A 6146-nucleotide genomic window follows, 5' to 3' on the forward strand; every position below is an offset into this window, starting at 1 on the left:
TAAGAAGTTAGCTAAAAAGTAGCTTCGAAAAACGCTTAGGTTAAGTTTCAGAGTTGCTTCTAATGTACCAAAGCTGGACTTAGACATAATTTCACTCTCACAACATTATGGCTGGTTGGAGACAGTCCGAACCACAAGTACCGGGTCCATGGTTCTGGCCGTATACTGGGGGGACGGGGACGACTCCCATTAACCCCTGACTATACCGGGGATACGCTTATCACAATGCCTTTCTGGTCTGTGCTGAAGCAGGGCATTCTGGCAGGCAAGTGGCTTGACCTTTATTAGTGAGCCTGGTTACCCCCTCTGGAACCACAGACTTAGAAATCGCAAGCTCATATACAGTGCATAAAATATATTTATATATATACCCTTATACACCATTTTAATAAAAAATATCACAAAATTCTTCTAAGTCTCTCGGGAAGAGTGAAAGACGCGCACGTTCATTTTCAGAGCTCCTAGACCTTCCTATAAGAAGTTAGCCAAAAAGTAGCTTCGAAAAACGCTTAGGTTAAGTTTCAGAGTTGCTTCTAATGTACCAAAGCTGGACTTAGACATAATGTCACTCTCACAACATTATGGCTGGTTGGAGACAGTCCGAACCACAAGTACCGGGTCCATGGTTCTGGCCGTATACTGGGGGGACGGGGACGACTCCCATTAACCCCTGACTATACCGGGGATACGCTTATCACAATGCCTTTCTGGTCTGTGCTGAAGCAGGGCATTCTGGCAGCCAAGTGGCTTGACCTTTATTAGTGAGCCTGGTTACCCCCTCTCGGAACCACAGACTTAGAAATCGCCAGCTCATATACAGTGCATAAAATATATTTATATATATACCCTTATACACCATTTTAATAAAAAATATCACAAAATTCTTCTAATTCCCTCGGAAAGAGTGAAAGACGCGCACGTTCATTTTCAGAGCTCCTAGACCTTCCTATAAGAAGTTAGCCAAAAAGTAGCTTCGAAAAACGCTTAGGTTAAGTTTCAGAGTTGCTTCTAATGTACCAAAGCTGGACTTAGATATAATTTCACTCTCACAACATTATGGCTGGTTGGAGACAGTCCGTACCACAAGTACCGGGTCCATGGTTCTGGCCGTATACTGGGGGGACGGGGACGACTCCCATTAACCCCTGACTATACCGGGGATACGCTTATCACAATGCCTTTCTGGTCTGTGCTGAAGCAGGGCATTCTGGCAGCCAAGTGGCTTGACCTTTATTAGTGAGCCTGGTTACCCCCTCTGGAACCACAGACTTACTGTAGAAATCGCAAGCTCATATACAGTGCATAAAATATATTTATATATATACCCTTATACACCATTTTAATAAAAAATATCACAAAATTCTTCTAAGTACCTCGGGAAGAGTGAAAGACGCGCACGTTCATTTTCAGAGCTCCTAGACCTTCCTATAAGAAGTTAGCCAAAAAGTAGCTTCGAAAAACGCTTCGGTTAAGTTTCAGAGTTGCTTCTAATGTACCAAAGCTGGACTTAGACATAATGTCACTCTCACAACATTATGGCTGGCTGGAGACAGTCCGAACCACAAGTACCGGGTCCATGGTTCTGGCCGTATACTGGGGGGACGGGGACGACTCCCATTAACCCCTGACTATACCGGGGATACGCTTATCACAATGCCTTTCTGGTCTGTGCTGAAGCAGGGCATTCTGGCAGCCAAGTGGCTTGACCTTTATTAGTGAGCCTGGTTACCCCCTCTCGGAACCACAGACTTAGAAATCGCCAGCTCATATACAGTGCATAAAATATATTTATATATATACCCTTATACACCATTTTAATAAAAAATATCACAAAATTCTTCTAAGTCTCTCGGGAAGAGTGAAAGACGCGCACGTTCATTTTCAGAGCTCCTAGACCTTCCTATAAGAAGTTAGCTAAAAAGTAGCTTCGAAAAACGCTTAGGTAAAGTTTCAGAGTTGCTTCTAATGTACCAAAGCTGGACTTAGACATAATTTCACTCTCACAACATTATGGCTGGTTGGAGACAGTCCGAACCACAAGTACCGGGTCCATGGTTCTGGCCGTATACTGGGGGGACGGGGACGATTCCCATTAACCCCTGACTATACCGGGGATACGCTTATCACAATGCCTTTCTGGTCTGTGCTGAAGCAGGGCATTCTGGCAGCCAAGTGGCTTGACCTTTATTAGTGAGCCTGGTTACCCCCTCTGGAACCACAGACTTACTGTAGAAATCGCCAGCTCATATACAGTGCATAAAATATATTTATATATATATACCCTTATACACCATTTTAATAAAAAATATCACAAAATTCTTCTAAGTCCCTCGGGAAGAGTGAAAGACGCGCACGTTCATTTTCAGAGCTCCTAGACCTTCCTATAAGAAGTTAGCCAAAAAGTAGCTTCGAAAAACGCTTCGGTTAAGTTTCAGAGTTGCTTCTAATGTACCAAAGCTGGACTTAGACATACAGTAATGTCACTCTCACAACATTATGGCTGGCTGGAGACAGTCCGAACCACAAGTACCGGGTCCATGGTTCTGGCCGTATACTGGGGGGACGGGGACGACTCCCATTAACCCCTGACTATACCGGGGATACGCTTATCACAATGCCTTTCTGGTCTGTGCTGAAGCAGGGCATTCTGGCAGCCAAGTGGCTTGACCTTTATTAGTGAGCCTGGTTACCCCCTCTCGGAACCACAGACTTAGAAATCGCCAGCTCATATACAGTGCATAAAATATATTTATATATATACCCTTATACACCATTTTAATTAAAAATATCACAAAATTCTTCTAAGTCTCTCGGGAAGAGTGAAAGACGCGCACGTTCATTTTCAGAGCTCCTAGACCTTCCTATAAGAAGTTAGCTAAAAAGTAGCTTCGAAAAACGCTTAGGTTAAGTTTCAGAGTTGCTTCTAATGTACCAAAGCTGGACTTAGACATAATTTCACTCTCACAACATTATGGCTGGTTGGAGACAGTCCGAACCACAAGTACCGGGTCCATGGTTCTGGCCGTATACTGGGGGGACGGGGACGACTCCCATTAACCCCTGACTATACCGGGGATACGCTTATCACAATGCCTTTCTGGTCTGTGCTGAAGCAGGGCATTCTGGCAGGCAAGTGGCTTGACCTTTATTAGTGAGCCTGGTTACCCCCTCTCGGAACCACAGACTTAGAAATCGCCAGCTCATATACAGTGCATAAAATATATTTATATATATACCCTTATACACCATTTTAATAAAAAATATCACAAAATTCTTCTAATTCCCTCGGAAAGAGTGAAAGACGCGCACGTTCATTTTCAGAACTCCTAGACCTTCCTATAAGAAGTTAGCAAAAAGGAGCTTCGAAAAACGCTTAGGTTAAGTTTCAGAGTTGCTTCTAATGTACCAAAGCTGGACTTAGATATAATTTCACTCTCACAACATTATGGCTGGTTGGAGACAGTCCGTACCACAAGTACCGGGTCCATGGTTCTGGCCGTATACTGGGGGGACGGGGACGACTCCCATTAACCCCTGACTATACCGGGGATACGCTTATCACAATGCCTTTCTGGTCTGTGCTGAAGCAGGGCATTCTGGCAGGCAAGTGGCTTGACCTTTATTAGTGAGCCTGGTTACCCCCTCTCGGAACCACAGACTTAGAAATCGCCAGCTCATATACAGTGCATAAAATATATTTATATATATACCCTTATACACCATTTTAATAAAAAATATCACAAAATTCTTCTAAGTCCCTCGGGAAGAGTGAAAGACGCGCACGTTCATTTTCAGAGCTCCTAGACCTTCCTATAAGAAGTTAGCTAAAAAGTAGCTTCGAAAAACGCTTAGGTTAAGTTTCAGAGTTGCTTCTAATGTACCAAAGCTGGACTTAGACATAATTTCACTCTCACAACATTATGGCTGGTTGGAGACAGTCCGAACCACAAGTACCGGGTCCATGGTTCTGGCCGTATACTGGGGGGACGGGGACGACTCCCATTAACCCCTGACTATACCGGGGATACGCTTATCACAATGCCTTTCTGGTCTGTGCTGAAGCAGGGCATTCTGGCAGCCAAGTGGCTTGACCTTTATTAGTGAGCCTGGTTACCCCCTCTGGAACCACAGACTTACTGTAGAAATCGCCAGCTCATATACAGTGCATAAAATATATTTATATATATACCCTTATACACCATTTTAATAAAAAATATCACAAAATTCTTCTAAGTCCCTCGGGAAGAGTGAAAGACGCGCACGTTCATTTTCAGAGCTCCTAGACCTTCCTATAAGAAGTTAGCCAAAAAGTAGCTTCGAAAAACGCTTCGGTTAAGTTTCAGAGTTGCTTCTAATGTACCAAAGCTGGACTTAGACATAATGTCACTCTCACAACATTATGGCTGGCTGGAGACAGTCCGAACCACAAGTACCGGGTCCATGGTTCTGGCCGTATACTGGGGGGACGGGGACGACTCCCATTAACCCCTGACTATACCGGGGATACGCTTATCACAATGCCTTTCTGGTCTGTGCTGAAGCAGGGCATTCTGGCAGCCAAGTGGCTTGACCTTTATTAGTGAGCCTGGTTACCCCCTCTCGGAACCACAGACTTAGAAATCGCCAGCTCATATACAGTGCATAAAATATATTTATATATATACCCTTATACACCATTTTAATAAAAAATATCACAAAATTCTTCTAAGTCTCTCGGGAAGAGTGAAAGACGCGCACGTTCATTTTCAGAGCTCCTAGACCTTCCTATAAGAAGTTAGCTAAAAAGTAGCCTCGAAAAACGCTTAGGTTAAGTTTCAGAGTTGCTTCTAATGTACCAAAGCTGGACTTAGACATAATTTCACTCTCACAACATTATGGCTGGTTGGAGACAGTCCGAACCACAAGTACCGGGTCCATGGTTCTGGCCGTATACTGGGGGGACGGGGACGACTCCCATTAACCCCTGACTATACCGGGGATACGCTTATCACAATGCCTTTCTGGTCTGTGCTGAAGCAGGGCATTCTGGCAGCCAAGTGGCTTGACCTTTATTAGTGAGCCTGGTTACCCCCTCTCGGAACCACAGACTTAGAAATCGCCAGCTCATATACAGTGCATAAAATATATTTATATATATACCCTTATACACCATTTTAATAAAAAATATCACAAAATTCTTCTAAGTCTCTCGGGAAGAGTGAAAGACGCGCACGTTCATTTTCAGAGCTCCTAGACCTTCCTATAAGAAGTTAGCTAAAAAGTAGCTTCGAAAAACGCTTAGGTTAAGTTTCAGAGTTGCTTCTAATGTACCAAAGCTGGACTTAGACATAATTTCACTCTCACAACATTATGGCTGGTTGGAGACAGTCCGTACCACAAGTACCGGGTCCATGGTTCTGGCCGTATACTGGGGGGACGGGGACGACTCCCATTAACCCCTGACTATACCGGGGATACGCTTATCACAATGCCTTTCTGGTCTGTGCTGAAGCAGGGCATTCTGGCAGGCAAGTGGCTTGACCTTTATTAGTGAGCCTGGTTACCCCCTCTCGGAACCACAGACTTAGAAATCGCCAGCTCATATACAGTGCATAAAATATATTTATATATATACCCTTATACACCATTTTAATAAAAAATATCACAAAATTCTTCTAAGTCCCTCGGGAAGAGTGAAAGACGCGCACGTTCATTTTCAGAGCTCCTAGACCTTCCTATAAGAAGTTAGCTAAAAAGTAGCTTCGAAAAACGCTTAGGTTAAGTTTCAGAGTTGCTTCTAATGTACCAAAGCTGGACTTAGACATAATTTCACTCTCACAACATTATGGCTGGTTGGAGACAGTCCGAACCACAAGTACCGGGTCCATGGTTCTGGCCGTATACTGGGGGGACGGGGACGACTCCCATTAACCCCTGACTATACCGGGGATACGCTTATCACAATGCCTTTCTGGTCTGTGCTGAAGCAGGGCATTCTGGCAGCCAAGTGGCTTGACCTTTATTAGTGAGCCTGGTTACCCCCTCTGGAACCACAGACTTACTGTAGAAATCGCCAGCTCATATACAGTGCATAAAATATATTTATATATATACCCTTATACACCATTTTAATAAAAAATATCACAAAATTCTTCTAAGTCCCTCGG

Source organism: Ascaphus truei, unplaced genomic scaffold (assembly GCF_040206685.1).
Source record: "Ascaphus truei isolate aAscTru1 unplaced genomic scaffold, aAscTru1.hap1 HAP1_SCAFFOLD_133, whole genome shotgun sequence".
NCBI classification, from domain to species: Eukaryota; Metazoa; Chordata; class Amphibia; order Anura; family Ascaphidae; genus Ascaphus; species Ascaphus truei.